General features: G+C 44.8%; 1 long non-coding RNA gene across 2 annotated transcripts in view; it reads right to left on the bottom strand.

Annotated features, from left to right (window-relative positions):
* The window catches only part of LOC138672275 (uncharacterized), a 72,988-nt gene extending 54,578 nt beyond the window's left edge, over window positions 1–18,410 (bottom strand). For both annotated transcript variants that reach the window (XR_011319685.1, XR_011319686.1), the window contains exon 1: window positions 18,318–18,410. This is a non-coding gene — a long non-coding RNA (uncharacterized lncRNA). The remainder of the gene's footprint in view (window positions 1–18,317) is intronic.
* Between the last annotated feature and the right edge of the window lie 295 nt (window positions 18,411–18,705).

Consider the following 18,705-nt stretch of genomic DNA (forward strand, 5'->3'; position numbering starts at 1 on the left):
CAGGTTTCCTCGCCAATGCTTCGATCATCATGCTCTCGTTTAGTAGTTGTTGGAAACTACGCTGCATTAGGCCTACAAATTGGGTATGGGGTGTAGAGAGATGGTGTGTTCCACTCCAAGGTGTTCCCCAGGTTTCCTCTCCATTGCTTTGATCTTCATGCTCTCGTTTAGTAGTTGTTGGAAACTACGTTGCATTAGGCCTACAAATTGGGTATGGGGTGTAGAGAGATGGTGTGTTACACTCCAAGGTGTTCCCCAGGTTTCCTCTCCATTGCTTCGATCTTCCGGCTCTCGTTTAGTAGTTGTTGGAAACTACGCTGCATTAGGCCTACAAATTGGGTATGGGGTGTAGAGAGATGGTGTGTTACACTCCAAGGTGTTCCCCAGGTTTCCTCTCCATTGCTTCGATCTTCCGGCTCTCGTTTAGTAGTTGTTGGAAACTACGCTGCATTAGGCCTAAAAATTGGGTATGGGGTGTAGAGAGATGGTGTGTTCCACTGTAGAGAGATGGTGTGTTCCACTCCAAGGTGTTCCCCAGGTTTCCTCGCCAATGCTTCGATCATCATGCTCTCGTTTAGTAGTTGTTGGAAACTACGCTGCATTAGGCCTACAAATTGGGTATGGGGTGTAGAGAGATGGTGTGTTCCACTCCAAGGTGTTCCCCAGGTTTCCTCTCCATTGCTTCGATCTTCATGCTCTCGTTTAGTAGTTGTTGGAAACTACGCTGCATTAGGCCTACAAATTGGGTATGGGGTGTAGAGAGATGGTGTGTTACACTCCAAGGTGTTCCCCAGGTTTCCTCTCCATTGCTTCGATCTTCCGGCTCTCGTTTAGTAGTTGTTGGGAACTATGCTGCATTAGGCCTACAAATTGGGTATGGGGTGTAGAGAGATGGTGTGTTACACTCCAAGGTGTTCCCCAGGTTTCCTCTCCATTGCTTCGATCTTCCGGCTCTCGTTTAGTAGTTGTTGGAAACTACGCTGCATTAGGCCTACAAATTGGGTATGGGGTGTAGAGAGATGGTGTGTTCCACTGTAGAGAGATGGTGTGTTCCACTCCAAGGTGTTCCCCAGGTTTCCTCGCCAATGCTTCGATCATCATGCTCTCGTTTAGTAGTTGTTGGAAACTACGCTGCATTAGGCCTACAAATTGGGTATGGGGTGTAGAGAGATGATGTGTTCCACTCCAAGGTGTTCCCCAGGTTTCCTCGCCAATGCTTCGATCATCATGCTCTCGTTTAGTAGTTGTTGGAAACTACGCTGCATTAGACCTACAAATTGGGTATGGGGTGTAGAGAGATGGTGTGTTCCACTCCAAGGTGTTCTCCAGGTTGCCTTTCCTGAACTTCTATCTTCAGGCTCTCATTAAATTGTGGTTAAACGGAACAACTGCATTTGGCGTACTAGTTGGTTTGGGGCCTACTATCGGTGTCTGCCGCTCCTTGCTGTTCTCCTGGTTTCCTGTCCTGAAATTCTGTTTTCAGGCGCTCATTAAGTAGTTGTTAATGTTAGACTGCATTTGGCCTACTAGTTGGGTTGGGGCCTACTATCGGTGTCTGCCACTCCTTGCTGTTCTCCTCCACTGAGCAAAGCTGTGCCGCCTGTTTACTACTGTTGCCAATTTTGAACTGCATTTCGACTACTTACTGATTTGGGCCTACTCTCTGTGTCAGCCTCTCATTCCAGTTGTCCTCCACTGCAATGCCCCCTGATTAGTCCTGTGTTACCAATTTTGAACTGCATTTAGCCCACTTTATTCTTTGGGCCTATATCTGTGTTTCCTCCTCATCCTGCCCATTGCCCAGCCAGTGATAGATGAGTCTGCTGGTACATTGACCCATAACGCAACATTTCCCGTGCACGCTACACTGCAAGATTGTGACCCTGCTGAAAGTCAGGTCCCCCTTCCCGCATACCATACCACCTTACACGGGGACAAACAGGAAGGTGCAGATGAAAGTGCAGGTTCCTTCATCAGGTGGGGGGAGGAATACTAGTTGGCGACGTCACTGGCACAGGGCCTCTCATGGTACGCAAAAGTGTTGCTGCCGGTGGGAGGCGCCCCCGCCATGCAAACACACCGCTGTACTTTGAGGGGCCCTGTGCCAGTGCCAATGCCAACGAGTGGGCCTCCCCTGCTTGCTCAGGTTCACAGCACTTGCAAAGTTGAAATACTTACCTCTCCCTGCTCCACTGCCGTGACGTGGTCCAGATTTCCTGGGCCCACTAATTACTTGAACCAGCCCTACCCACCACAACTTTAGCCAAATGACCCCCAATTTCAAATGCCTTCCAATTATTATAAGGTAAATTACGCTTGACAAGCTTCATTAAGAAGAATGGATGGTTTTGACATTAAAATGGGCACTCTAGGTGTTTTCCTGGCCCCCACTCACTGCCGACTATGCTGCCCCATTGACTTGCATTGGGTTTCGTGTTTCGGTCGATCCCGACTTTACGTCATAATCGGCCGATTTCACTCAACCCGACTTTTGAGATAGTCGGGTTTCGCGAAACCCTGCTCGACTCTAAAAAGGTCAAGGTCGCTCAACTCTACTCTGAATACTTATGACCATTAGTGATGAGCGAGTATACTCGTTACTCAGGTTTCCCTGAGCATGCTCGGGTGGTCCCCGAGTATTTTGGCGTGCTTGGAGATTTAGTTTTTGTTGCCGCAGCTGCATGATTTGCGGCTGTTAGACATGCTGAAGACATGTGGGAATTCCCTAACAAACAGGCAACATCCACATGTATTCAGGCTGTCTAGCAGTCACAAATCACGCAGCTGTGGCAACGAAAACCAAATCTCCAAGCTCGCCAAAATACTCGGAGACCACATGAGCATGTTTGGGGAAACCTGAGTAACAAGTATACTCGCTCATCACTAATGACCATGTGATATTTCAATTTTTCTTTTTTATTAAATTTGCAAAAATTTCCACATTTCTTTTTTTTCAGTCAAGATGGGGTGCAGAGTGTACATTAATGTGAAAAAAAAATTAACTTTTTTATTTTACCAAATGGTTGCAATGAAACAAAGAGTGAAAAATTTAAAGGGTTCTGAATATTTTTCATACCCACTGTATGTAACATAGGGCATGGTAGGGCAAGAATATATACACCACATAGTAGACACTAGGGCTGGAGCATATGCATCACACAGGAGACGCTGGGGCTGCAGAATATACATCATAAAAAAGATTCTGGAACTGCTGAAGATACATAACATAAGAGACACAGCTACTGCTGTATATAAGTCACAAAGGATACCCTGGGGCTGGAGCATATACATTACATAATATACACTGGGCATGTAGCATATATAACAGATAGGAGACGCTGAGGCTGGAGCATATACATCACAAACAAATTTTTTGAAGCCCAAAGTGAGTGAAGAAAATTCAACTCTATTAATTACAAGAAATACATTAAAATAAGGTGTAAGTGGGAACAAATAACCAGGGAACAAATGGATACACTACACATGGGACAACCTGAGATTACATACACCCACTGACGAATTCAGATGTCAAAACGTGTGTCGGGGTGGACGAATCAAGGGGACAGCTGATGACCCCCGCTTTCACTCCATAGCAGGTAATATTCAAGTTGGTATATACAGCAGCAATTTGTTTCTCTACACTACTATAGTGACTACCTTGATACACACCAGACTGTCCTATTGCCTTAATATGGTATTACATGCATATGCACTTTAAAAACCTTACTTGAATTATACCTTCTGACACATCTTCAGTTGGCTCTTGGTTCTCTATTAACTTGCAGCAACCTTTCATATGCTTTATTAAGCATGCACATATGTACTTTTTATAATTTACCATTTATGATATTGTAATCCACCCTGCTGCTAATATATAACTCCAGCATGTGATCTCAGCTTGTCCCTTGTGTATTGCATCTGTTTCTTTCCTGGTTATTTGTTACCACTTGCACCTTATTTTAATGTATTTCTTGTAATTAATAAAGTTGTATTTTCTTCACTCACTTTGAGCTTCAAATTTTGTTTTCTCTTTTTGCTATTTATCTTAGCCAATATGCCTCATTTTATGTCCTGTGTACACATGTGGTGGTGAATATATACATTCTCTCTGATAAATCGGATTTTACCATCTATTATAAGTATATGTTAAGACTCATACATGTGTCAAATAGGACATGGTGGGGCAGGAGCATATACATCACATAGGAGACACTGGGGCTTCAGATTATTCATCATAAAGGAAACTGCTGTATATACATAACATAGGAGACACAGATACTGCTGTATATAAATCACAAAAGATACACTGGGGCTGGAGTATATACAGTGCCTTGCTAAAGTATTCAGCCCCCTGGAACTTTTCAACATTTTCCCAGTTATCATGCTTCAAACATAAAGATACCAAATGTAAAATTTTGGTGAAGAATCAACAAGTGGAACACAATTGTGAAGTTGAATGAAATGTATTGGTTATTTTACATTTTTGTGGAAATTCAAAAACTGAAAAGTGGGGCATGCAATATTATTCAGCCCCTTTAACTTAATACTTTGCTGTGCCACCTTTTGCTGTGATTACAGCTGCAAGTGTGATACGTGGGAAAAGGTTGAAAAGTTAAAGGGAGCCGAATACTTTCGCAAGGCACTGTACATCACATACACTGTGTGCAGAATTATTAGGCAAGTTGTATTTTGATCACATGATACTTTTTATACATGTTGTCCTACTCTAAGCTGTTCAGGCTTGAGAGCCAACTACCAATTAAGTAAATCAGGTGATGTGCATCTGTGTAATGAGGAGGGGTGTTGTCCAATGACATCAAAACCCTATATAAGGTGTGTTTAATTACCGTATATACTCGAGTAAAAGCCGAGATTTTCAGCCCATTTTTGGGGGTTGAAAGTCCCCCTCTCGGCTTATACTCGAGTGATACCCAGGGCTCGGCAGGGGAGGGGGAGCGGGGGATGTCTAATTACACTCACCTGCTCCTGGCGCAGTCCCTGCAGGTCCCTAGCTCACCGGCGTCCCAGCTTCTTCCTGTACTGAGCAGTCACATGGTACCGCTCATTACAGTAATGAATATGCAGCTCCACCTCCCATAGGGGTGGAGCCACATATTCATTACTGTAATGAGCGGTAACGGTGACCGATCAGTACAGGAAGAAGCTGCAGCACCGGGGAAGCTGGGACTGCACCGTGCCAGGAGCAGGTGAGTATTACGGGGAGGGAAACGCTGCGCAGCGCGATATACACCTACTCCCCGTTCCGGGCACCGCTCCATCTCCAGCGTCTGCTGCAGTGACGCTCAGGTCAGAGGGCGCGATGACGTGCTTAGTGCGCGCCCTCTGCCTGAACGTCAGTGCAGAAGACCCTGAAGATGGAGCAGCGCCGGAACAAAGTCAGGTGAATATTGCAAGTGCCGGGGGCCTGAGCGACGGAGAAGTGAGTATCTGATTTTTTTTTATCGCAGCCACAGCACATGGGGCAAGTGTCTGTATGGAGCATCTTATGGGGTCATAATCAATGTTTGTGCAGTACTATATGGGGCAAGTGTCTGTATGGAGCATCTTATGGGGCCATAATCAACGTTTGTGCAGCATTATATGGGGCAAATATCTTTATGGAGATCTTATGGGGCCATAATTAACGTTTGTGCAGCATTGTATGGGGCAAATGTCTGTATGGAGTATCTTATGGGGCCATAACGTTTGTGCAGCACTATATGGGGCAAATATCTTCATGGAGCATCTTATGGGGCCATAATTAACGTTTGTGGAACATTATATGGGGCAAGTGTCTGTATGGAGCATCTTATAGGGCCATAATCAAGGTTTGTGCTGCACTATATGGGGCAAATATCTTTATGGAGCATCTTATGGGGCCATAATCAACATTTATGCAGCATTATATTGGGCAAATGTGTCTATGGAGCATCTTATGGGGCCATTATTAACCTTTATGCAGGATTATATGGGGCATATTTTAATATGGAGCATCTTATGGGGTCATCATAAACTTTATGGAGCATTATATGGAGCTCCTGATTCAATATGGATATTCAAAAACACTTAAACTACTGATGTCTCAATTAATTTTACTTTTATTGGTATCTATTTTTATTTTTGAAATTTACCAGTAGCTGCTGCATTTCCCACCCTAGGCTTATACTCGAGTCATTAAGTTTTCCCATTTTTTGTGGCAAAATTAAGAGGGTCAGCTTCTACTCGGGTCGGCTTATACTCGAGTATACGGTATATCTTTTAAATGACTACATATTCCTAAAAAGCAAGATGGTTATAGATGAAGGAATCTTCAAAATGTTCCATGAGTATATACGGTATTAGGCAACTTCATTTCTTTTGGCAAAATGGATCAGAAGAGAGATTTGACAGGCTCTGAAAAGTCTAAAATTATGAGATGTCTTGCAGAGGGATGCAGCAATCTGGAAATTGCCAAACTTTTGAAGTGTGATCACCAAACAATCAAGCGTTTCATGGAAAATAGCCAACAGGGTCGCAAGAAGCGTGTTGGGTAAAAAAGGGGCAAAATAACTGCCCATGAACTGAGGAAAATCAAGCGTGAAGCTGCCAAGATGCCATTTGCCACCAGTTGTGCCATATTTCAGAGCTGCAACGTTACTGGAGTAACAAAAAGCACAAGGTGTGCGATACTCAGGGACATGGCAAAGGTAAGGAAGGCTGAAAAACGACCACCTTTGAAGAGGAAACATAAGATAAAAGTCAAGACTGGGCCAAGAAATATCTTAAGACTGACTTTTCAAAGGTTTTATGGACTGATGAAATGAGAGTGACTCTTGATGGGCCAGATGGATGGGCCAGAGGCTGAATCAGTAAAGGGCAGAGAGCTCCACTCCGACTCAGACGCCAGCAAGGTGGAGGTGGGGTACTGGTATGGGCTGGTATCATCAAAGATGAACTTGTGGGACCTTTTCGGGTTGAGGATGGAGTGAAGCTCAACTCCCAGACCTACTGCCAGTTTCTGGAAGACAACTTCATCAAGCAGTGGTACAGGAAGAAGTCAATATCGTTCAAGAAAAACATGATTTTCATGCAGGAAAATGCTCCATCACATGCCTCCAACTACTCCACAGCGTGGCTGGCCAGTAAAGGTCTCAAAGAAGAAAAAATAATGACACGGCCCTCTTGTTCACCTAATCTGAACCCCATAGAGAACCTGTGGTCCCTCATAAAATGTGAGATCTACAGGGAGGGAAAACAGTCCACCTCTCGGAACAGTGTCTGGGAGGCTGTGGTGGCTGCTGCACGCAATGTTGATCGTAAACAGATCAAGCAACTGACAGAATCTATGGATGGAAGGCTGCTGAGTGTCAGCATAAAGAAAGGTGGCTATATTGGTCACTAATTTTGGGGGGTTTTGTTTTTGCATGTCAGAAATGTTTATGCCTAGATTTTGTGCAGTTATATTGGTTTACCTGGTGAAAAAAAAACAAGTGAGAAGGGAATATATTTGGTTTTTATTAAGTTGCCTAATAATTCTGCACAGTAAGGCCGGCGTCACACACAGCGTAAAACAATACGGTCCGTATATTACGGCCGTAATACGCTGAAAAGTCCCGAAAAAAGTGGTCCGTAGCTCCTCCGTAGGCAGGGTGTGTCAGCGTTTTTTGCGCATGGCATCCTCCGTATGTAATCCGTATGGCATCCGTACTGCGTGGTTTTCTCGCAGGCTAGCAAAACCAACATACCGCTATAGAAGTGATCCATGTGTCCCAAAAAGAAAAGAAAATATATATATACTGTCTATATATATATATATATATATATATATATATATATATGTCAGTAGACACATATATTAGAGAGAAAAGCCGGTAATTCAGTGCGGTGTACAGTAAAATCACACTGACAGCTTACAGTAGAATAGGTAGAATAAATGTGTACACATAGAATAGGTACCGTATATACTCGAGTATAAGCCGAGATTTTCAGCCCAAATTTTAGGGCTGAAAGTGCCCCCCTCGGCTTATACTCGAGTCACGGTAGCGGTGGGGTCGGCGGGTGAGGGGGTGAGGGCGCTGACGCATACTTACCTAGTCCCAGCGATCCTCGCGCTGTCCCTGCCGTCCCACGGGCTTCGGCGCTGCAGCTTCTTCCTCTCTTCAGCGGTCACGTGGGACCGCTCATTACAGAAATGAATAAGCGGCTCCACCTCCCATAGGGGCGGAGCCGCTTATTCATTTCTCTAATCAGCGGTGCCGGTGACCGCTGATAGAGAAAGAAGCTGCGGCACCGAAGACAGGAGGGGACAGCGCGAGGATCGCCAGGACTAGGTGAGTATAGCATATTCACCTGTCCTCGTTCCAGCCGCCGGGCGCCGATCCATCTTCCCGGCCGGCGCCTCCATCTTCCCGGCGTCTCTGCTCTCTGACTGTTCAGGCAGAGGGCGCGATGACGCATATAGTGTGCGCGGCGCCCTCTGCCTGATCAGTCAGAGCAGAGACGCCGGGAAGATGGAGGCGCCGGAACGAGACGCCGGGAGCTGCAATCAAGGGAGGTGAGTATGTGTTTTTTTTTCTTTATTGCGGCAGCGGCGGCACAAACTTATGTGGAACATCTATGGGGCACAGTGAACGGTGCAGAGCACCGTATAAGGCACAGCTAGGGGGCACAATGAACGGTGCAGAGCACCGTATATGGCACAGCACAGCTATGGGGCACAGTGAACGGTGCAGAGCACCGTATATGGCACAGCACAGCTATGGGGCACAGTGAACGGTGCAGAGCACCGTATATGGCACAGCACAGCTATGGGGCACAGTGAACGGTGCAGAGAACCGTATATGGCACAGCACAGCTATGGGGCACAGTGAACGGTGCAGAGCACCGTATATGGCACAGCACATCTATGGGGCACAATGAACGGTGCAGAGCACCGTATATGGCACAGCTAGGGGGCACAATGAACGGTGCAGAGCACTATATGGGGCACAGCTATGGGGAAATATGAACGGTGCAGAACACTATATGGCACAGCTATGGGGAAATAATGATCTATTTTTATTTTTGAAATTCACCGGTAAATGCTGCATTTCCACCCTAGGCTTATACTCGAGTCAATAAGTTTTCCCAGTTTTTTGTGGCAAAATTAGGGGGGTCGGCTTATACTCGGGTCGGCTTATACTCGAGTATATACGGTATATATATATATATATGTCAGTGAGACACATATATGTATATATATTAATATTTATTCCAGCGCTATACAGCTTGAAAGCCGGTAATTCAATTACCGGCTTTTTCTTTCTCCTTCCTAAAACCCGACATGATTTGAGACATGGTTTACATACAGTAAACCATGTCTTCTCTCCATTTTTTTTGCAGATTCCACACTACTAATGTCAGTAGTGTGTATCTGCAAAATTTGGCCGTTCTAGCTCTTAAAATAAAGGGTTAAATGGCGGAAAAAATTGGCGTGGGCTCCCGCGCAATTTTCTCCGCCAGAGTAGTAAAGCCAGTGACTGAGGGCAGATATTAATAGCCTGGAGAGGGTCCACGGTTATTGGCCCCCCCCTGGCTAAAAATATCTGCCCCCAGCCACCCCAGAAAAGGCACATCTGGAAGATGCGCCTATTCTGGCACTTGGCCACTCTCTTCCCATTCCTGTGTAGCGGTGGGATATGGGGTAATGAAGGGTTAATGCCACCTTGCTATTGTAAGGTGACATTAAGCCTAATTAATAATGGAGAGGCGTCAATTATGACACCTATCCATTATTAATCCAATTGTAGTGAAGGGTTAAATAAAACACAAACACATTATTTAAAATTATTTTAATGAAATAAAAACAATGGTTGTTGCAGTATTTTATTCAACGCCCAATCCAGTCACTGAAGACCCTCGTTCTGTGAGTAAAAAAACATAATAAACCAACAATATACTTACCCTCCGCAGATCTGTAACGTCCAACGATGTAAATCCTTCTGAAGGGGTTAAAACATTTTGCAGCAAGGAGCTGTGCTAATGCAGGCTGCTCCTCGCTGCAAAACCCCAGGGAATGAGGCTAAAAATAGATCAATGATCTATATTTAGCTTCATTTGCGGTGAGGCGCCCTCTGCTGGCTGTTCATAGATCGTGGGAAATTACCTAGAAAGCCAGGGAGCTTACGTCCGTAAAACTCGCAAGTGTGACGCCGGCCTAATAGTTACCTGCTCAAACAGATATCCTCCTAAGATAGCTAAATCTAAAAAAAAAAACACTCCAACTTTCAAAAATATTAACCCCTTTCTGACCTCGGACGGGATAGTACGTCCGAGGTCAGATCCCCTGCTTTGATGCAGGGCTCCGTGGTGAGCCCGCATCAAAGCCGGGACATGAGACAAAGCCGGGCGGCCGGAAATGACGTCATCGCCGACCCCCGTCACATGATCGGGGGTCGGCGATGCGTCTCCATTGTAACCATAGAGGTCCTTGAGACCTCTATGGTTACTGATGACCTGTGGCTGTGAGCGCCACCCTGTGGTCGGCGCTCACAGCACACCTCCATTTCTGCTACATAGCAGCGATCAGCAGATCGCTGCTATGTAGCAGAGCCGATCGCGTTGTGCCTGCTTCTAGCCTCCCATGGAGGCTATTGAAGCATGGCAAAAGTAAAAAAAAAAGTTAAAAAAAATGTGAAAAAAATAAAAAAAATATAAAAGTTTAAATCACCCCCCTTTCGCCCCAATCAAAATAAATCAATAAAAAAAAATCAAATCTGCACATATTTAGTATCGCCGCGCTCAGAATCGCCCGATCTATCAAATAAAAAAAAGCATTAACCTGATCGCTAAACGGCGTAGCGAGAAAAAAATTCGAAACGCCAGAATTACGTTTTTTAGGTTGCCGCGACATTGCATTAAAATGCAATAACGGGCGATCAAAAGAACGTATCTGCACCAAAATGCTATCATTAAAAACGTCATCTCTGCACGCAAAAAATAAGCCCTCAACCGACCCCAGACCACGAAAAATGGAGACGCTACGAGTATCGGAAAATGGCGCAATTTTTTTTTTTTTTAGCAAACTTTGGAATTTTTTTTCACCACTTAGATAAAAAATAACCTAGTCATGTTAGGTGTCTATGAACTCGTACTGACCTGGAGAATCATAATGTCAAGTCAGTTTTAGCATTTAGTGAACCTAGCAAAAAAGCCAAACAAAAAACAAGTGTGGGATTGCACTTTTTTTGCAATTTCACCGCACTTGGAATTTTTTTCCCGTTTTCTAGTACACGACATGCTAAAACCAATGATGTCGTTCAAAAGTACAACTCGTCCCGCAAAAAATAAGCCCTCACATGGCCAAATTCACGGAAAAATAAAAAAGCTATGGCTCTGGGAAGGAGGGGAGTGAAAAACGAACACGGAAAAACGAAAAATCCCAAGGTCATGAAGGGGTTAAGGTTTGATATTTATGAGTCTTTTGGGTTGATTGGGAACATAGTTGTTGATCAATAATATAAATAATCCTCTAAAATACAACTTGCCTAATAATTCTGCACACAGTGTAGTAGGCACTGGGGCTGTAGCTTATACATCAGATAGGAGATGCTGGGGCATGGGCATATGTATCTCATTATCACATTGATAGTCACTAGGGAAGGAGCATACATATCACAAATGAGATACTGGAGCAGGAGCCTATACATCACATACAAGACACTGGGGCTGAAATATATACATTACATATGAGATACTGGCACTTGAATATGTCCAGTATATGGGAAATGCTTGGGCTGGATTATATATAATGGAAGCCACTGGTGTTGGAATTTAGACATCACAGTAGACAGTGATGCTGGAGCATATACATTACAGGAGACATGGGCTTGAACATATACATTATAGGAAACAGTGAGGCTGCTGCTGTCTTCATCTGTGGGACAGGAGTACATTGTGAGCCAACTTCTTCCACAAAGTGTGCCCAGACACTGACACTGGCCAGAACTTAATCCTTCAATACATGCACCGCAGCATTCAGTTGTGAACACAGCGAGTATGTGCTTGCAGTGCAAGAAGGAATTAAAGAGTTTGCACAACAGAGTTGCAGGCCTGAGCACTGTGGTCCCTGGGAATCTGCCCTGGTGCTGGAGGTTCCCCGCTCCTGGTCTTAAAAGACTTCAAATTTACCATCATCTGTGACAACCATGGTAAATGCTCCATCCTGCACAAACAATTTAAATAATCTAAAATCCCAGGTAGTTGTTAGTAGAGCGCCCCGCCTGGGCCTAGGGGTTACTCAGTACCGGGTCCGGTGGTCATTTAAGGGGTGGTCACAGTGACAGCGACCCGGTCTGTGGCCGTGGGCATCCAAATAAAAGGGAAGTTCTTTAAAGGGGTTATTAGAAATAAGAATGTCTGTGACGCCACCTGTGGTATTTCATTCAGGGGTGACTGACACTGCTTAAAGGGGTCCTCTGGGGAGTGATGGTACTGCAGCAAGGATGGTATGGCTTCCCACAGGTGAAACTGGGTCCCCAGGGCTCCCGGTTCATTTGGCAGGGATAGTGTGGTGTCAGAAATAATCAGATGACACAAGGTTGAAGTCTCTTTACCTGTTTACTGGTGATTCACAGCCACAGTCCAGGGTACCGGTAACAGGTGTTGGTGAGGTCTGGTCAGCCTGGAAGCGATTATGGAACCCCCTTTCAGGTGAAGTTGTGAGCCTTCCTTCTTGCTCTGTAAGGTAAGTCCCTTGCTGCTTATGGCTCCACACAAGGTCCTCTTTTCCCCTGTCCTAAGACAGTACCCGCATGGTAGGCAATGTCAGCCTTATTACAGGGTCTCTATCATGACGACTCCGGGCTCTGTATGTTGCTGTTGCAGCGCCCCAGAGATCTGGTCATTGCAGTATGACACTCTGCCACTAAGGGGAGTGATGGTACGTCTGATGGCACTGAAGGAATTCTACTGACCAGGTATCACCAGCACACATTACACTTCACACTCCGGCCACTAGGGGGAGAAAAAGGCTTTATTTATTGGGCCACTCCTCACACTGGTAAAACTAGGGGTTGGATAGGAAGTTAGTCAGAAGCTGACTGGGTTGGATTCAGGCAACATCCCGTGGCAGGGGGTGTTGCAGGGAGAAGACAAAGGGGGGTTCCTGTCAGGCGTGGGAACCTGGCAGGTGCCTAGCGAACAGAGCAGAACGTTACGGAACCGCGCCTGCACACCCGGCGGCGGTATCCTAAGAAAGTGACACGAAGGGAAGGATATTGTGGAACAGTGAGAAATGAGATCAAGCACAAAGGAGAACCAGTAGGAGTCGTGCCGTGAGACCGAGGCAACATCCTACTGAGGCACATAGGCGGAGGCCGGAACACCGCGGGAGTAACTGACTCTAGGCCTTACTTCGATCTCCGCAGGACAGTTAATTATAGGTTGGCTGTCTACCTTAAATTTCCTATGAAGACATAGGGGGCAACGCGTGGAGAGGGGCATCTCTAGGGTGCCGCAAGAGCAATGAGCCTTCCCGTCATACGGGTGCGTCCTAGCCATAACATACCTGGGGGACGAGAAACTAGTAACATCTGGAACAAGCGAGAGAGAATTAGAAAGAACGAACGAATGAGAACAGCAGTTGTGAGGACTATTCCGAATGCTCAGCAGGGTAGCACTACAACACACAGTCGCTAGTGGTAGGCACTGATTTCCACCTGCAAAGGGAACTCTGGATGTGCCCATCGGACCGGCCGGTCTCATATAGCCCTGTTAAACGTGCTCTGGATTGAGGATCCTGAAGTCGACAGTAAAGAGGTAAAGAGACTGCAACCTTGTGTCCTCATTATTGACTGCACCTCACACCGTCACCATCTACCTTACTGGGAAGCACTGGGGACGTACTTCACCTGTGGGAAGGTATACCATCCAGCTGCCATTCCATCACCCCAGCGGACCCCACAGCAGCGTCGGTCACCCTGACCGAACACCACAGGTGGCGTCACGAATCCCTGACAGACTGTATCACCTTTATTGGACGCCCCTTAGCAGGGTCGCGGACCGAGTCTAGCCACCGTGACAGCCTCAGAACCGAACCAGAGAGGCCCGGTACCGAGAACTCGTGGCCCTGTGTCTGGGGGCGATCCACTGTATCTTCGAGTGTGGATGCGGACAGACGACCTGAAGTCTTCTTCCCTCTGGTTCTGCTATGGGACATACAGTTCCACACAGCCTCGGGCTCCCGGTGCCCGGCTCCAGCGCTTCAGCGTGGAAGGAGCTCAGTCGAAGCTTCCTTCCTGCTCCTTAATTTTCCTGTGCTTCTTCCTTCTGGCACGTTCTACAGATGCAACGCTGTCTGCTTCTCCTTTCTCTGTCCTGAAGCTGCAGCACCACATGGCTGCACGGCTCCAGCTTTTTCTCCCACTCTCCTCCAACTGTCTCTCTCCCTGTCTGCTACAGACAGCCTAACTCCTCCTCCAAGCCAGAACATATATCTAGGGAAGCTCCCCTGTAACCGGGTTCAGAGCTCCCCCTTCTGGCCTGGAATCAGAACATGTTGCATGTATGTACCACCTGTTAAAGGGATCCTCCTCACTTCCAGGCATGGCAGTACCCTCCCCGAAAGGAAGGCAGCATCACTGTAACAACTGGCTTCCTGGGGTGTTACATTAGCCCTTCCCTGACACAGTTCAGGGCCTACAAGACATCACTATGGTACACTCTCAGGTATTAGCTATGACAGCACTAATTTTCTTATCCCTACTTCTTGTCATCACTGTGTGCATCTATTGGTGGCTCAGTGGTTAGCACCAAGAACAATATGCTGTATGGAAGTACTTTGTATGTTCTCCCCATTTTTGCGTGGGTTTCCTCCTGGTACTCCTCTTTCCTCCCAAACTCCAAAGACATACTGATAGGGAATTTAGATTGTGAGCCCTAATGGGGACAGTGATGATGATGTCAGTAATGTGATGCAGAATATGTGGCACTATATACATAAGTAAAATAAATGCATAAATTATGGCAGTATCTAATGAATTCAATCATTGTACCAAGCTGCAAACTCAGCATAATGAACACTATAATAAAGCGCCGGAGAACTGAGATCATAGGATCCCCTTTTTGCAGCACTTCAGTTACGGTGTAATGCCTCCCTGGATGAGAATTGATGAATTATGCTACTAAGTTCCGCACACCGAGACAATCACAAGATACAAGAGGTAGTTATTCAGTAAAAGCTCTTGAAGAGATTAGTTGGAATACTCAGGGATGTATCCAGGGGGAAAAGGGGTCCTGGGAAGTGTACTTTTCTTTTGGATATCTTCCAAATTATGGACCTTTTGCCCTGTGGTGTTAAACATAAGCAATCCCAAGCACATGAGAGCACATACAAAGACTCGCTTTCATCTATAAGGAAGATATACACATACACAATAATGATGGAAAACTAGCAATACACTACACCATGGGATGTAAATGAAAGATTGTTTTGAATTATTCCTTTATCTAGTCATTCTATTGGTCATTTACAATCCCATTATACATTATTTTTACACTGGAACAATCAGTCTTTGTATTGAATTTGGGAAAAATTCTACAAAAATTACTATTTTCTGTATGTCACTGAAAAAATGTTAAGGTGAAATGGAGTAAAAAATATTTTTCACCTAACATTTTATTAGATGCTGAAAATTAACTTAAAGGCAACCTGTCACCCCCCAGGGCGTTTTTAAGTTAAAGAGCCTCCTTCAGCAGCACTAAGGCTGCATTCTGTGAAGGTGGCTCTTATGTTTATTTTTCCTAGGAATTCTGAAATAATTATTTTTATAAATTGCCCGCCATACCTCTATTGTGTAACAAAGGGATGTCTTCTCCCCCGGTGTCAACCGCCTCCGAGACGTCAATCATCTCCCTCTTGCCTCTGTGCGCTGCCTCCTGTGTTTCTGTTACATGCCCGGCGCCTGCACTCTGCCAACATTTCTTGGGGATGCGCCGAGCACTCTGCCCTTTAACTTACATCCGACGAGAAATGTTGGCAGAGCGCAGGCGCCGGGCATGCAACAGAAACACAGGAGGCAGCGCACAGACCCAAGAGGGAGATGATCAACGGAGGCGGTTGACGTCGGGAGAGAAGACATACCTCCGGGACACAATAGAGGTATGGCGGGCAATTTATAACAGTGATTATTTAAGCATTACTAGGGATACTAAACATAAGAGCCACTTTCACAGAATGCAGCCTTAGTGCTGCTGAAGGTGGCTCTTTTACGTAAAAAGATTTCACACTTTGCACTGACGAAGGGCAGTACCCTGAAACACAGTGCCTGCAAATTTAGATTTTGCTTTTGGCTTTTATCCTAATTCATGTGACAAGGATCGTTAGAGGGTCGATATTGAGTTTTAGGATTGCTACTTAAAATAGGTGGCACTAGAGTTCTAGTCCTCGCTGAAGAGACAATTTCCATATTTCCCAGAGAAGCATTGCCTAGTCTCCTCATCTTGGCATGTCAAGCTTGACATGTCTCCCTCCACAAAGAGAAACATTACCCCTTGGATTACGCCTCTCACTCAGCCAAACCAAATCTTAGACTTTGCACTGACAAGAGGCAGTACCCCAAAATACAGTGTCTGCAAATTAAGATTTTGGTTTTGGCTTTTATCCTAAGTCATGTGACAAGGCTCCTTAGAGGGTCGATATCAACTTTTAGGATTGCTACTTCCAATAGGTAGCACTAGAGTTCTAGTTCTCTTGCTCTCTGGACAGACAACTTGCACTACTGATTTTGGCTTACAAATACCGAGCTGAAATACTGAATGTGTGAACTTGACCTATGGCTATTGGATGCCCATTCTCCTGATTAATTGGTGTCGCAGAAGGGACCTTGGCTATTCATCAGTATTTCAAATAAGAATGCCCCTTTTGAAGATCTGTTTTAAAGCAATTTAAAAAATATATATATGTTAGAACTGCATGACTAGGATCCCCTAAACTTAATATAGTGCTTCAAGTAATTCCCATTCTCTGCCATTCACTGCCATTCAATGCTACTAAATCTGCAGGTAATTTTACTGGATTATCTTGTTTGTAACAGAGGAATCCAATTATGGAAACAGCACACAAGAGAAGCGTTATTTGTGTAGTTCTCTAATATAGATATATGGCTTTAAAGTGGGTGACTAAATAGTTTGTTTCTGGTTGTCAGGCTGCACTTCAGGTTATTGCATGTTAACTTGTATTCATTATTGGCAGGTGCAGACATCCATTGTCTCCACATCTTAGAAAATCAGTCCGATTGTGCTAATCATGCTCTGATCAAGAGTTTGATCTGAATGTGATCCAATTTTATCAGAGGTGGAGAAAAAACACATTTTATCCACCTAATCTATAATGTCAGTTCATGAAAATCGTACCACACTCGAATGTCATCTGAGTACAGTCTGATTTTTTTTTCCATTGACCCATTGAGTTGAATGAGCGATTGCCATCCGATTCTCAGAGGCAAATAGTGCATGCTGTGATTTTTTCCCTGAACTAACTCCGTCCAAGGAAAAAATAGGACCTGTGAATGACCCCATAGAATAACAGGGCGATGAGTGCTACCAGTCAAAAGGATGGCTAGCACTCGACCGAGTTACACGGTCGTCTGCAGGAGCCCTAACACCTAGATCCTTGAAACAAGAGTAGGCACAGGATTACGAAACACAAGCCAGAAAAATCTTTATTACTAAACTATTTTTCATTGGGGATTACATCTGTACATTCAAGCCTTCAGCAAAAACCTTGGGTCATACCAACAATCATGTGGCATCCCTTGTTCAAGAGATATGGCTCATAGCATCACATCACTAGATATTTCTCCATCTGGTCCATAGTGGTCTCATCAAAATGATCACTGTTCATATTATTCATCCTATCATTCTGGTGGTGCAAGAGATTGGAGGTTCACCAGTTGAACTGAGTCATGATCAATGTAGGATAAGACCATTTGGCAATTCATCTTGTGTACAGTGCTTTTATATCTACTACATAAAGCAAAATTTCCTGTGAAATGGGGTTACTATGTGACCACTCCATGGTATCTGCTAAATTACATTGAAATATGTAAAGAACATGTATCATGTAGGCGGTATAACGAGAGAGTGGGCCACCTATTGAAATGGGACACCTGTTGAAAAGGACAGTTACAATCTTCCATACAAGTGCAAGAAAACTCAGCAGCTGCATTTGCTGTAATATACTGTGAATCAATAACAAGTACTTAGAATTGTCACTATGTACAGATATTCCAAAAACCTTCTCTACTAACTAACAAGGTAACGGGTAAATTACTTAAAGGTAAGAAAAGTGCAGGACTTACTCCTGGATGCTTCTTCATCTGCTTTGAGAATGCTGAAAACCTGGACCACATTCTGTCCCAGTAAGTTTTCTGTCTTGTTTGCAAACTTCTGCACATCCCAGCATATGTCTTTGCTCAAGAGAGTCCTATTTAAGGAGGGGGTGACAGTTGAGGGTGGGTGTACTCAGTATATCTGCAGCTTGCCTCTCTGTAAAACCCACTCCTATACCTCTTAACATAATTTTGTGTAATGAGGCTGTAGAGGATGTAATTGAATTATTTCTCTCATTTCCATCATGGTGCATAGCGTACATTGCCCCTGGTATTCCTGTTTCTATTGATCTCTTCTTTTTTTAGTGACCATTATTTATTTTAGTGTAGTTTCTTTAAATGATTGAATGTAGTGATG

Source organism: Ranitomeya imitator, chromosome 3 (assembly GCF_032444005.1).
Source record: "Ranitomeya imitator isolate aRanImi1 chromosome 3, aRanImi1.pri, whole genome shotgun sequence".
Lineage (NCBI taxonomy): Eukaryota > Metazoa > Chordata > Amphibia > Anura > Dendrobatidae > Ranitomeya > Ranitomeya imitator.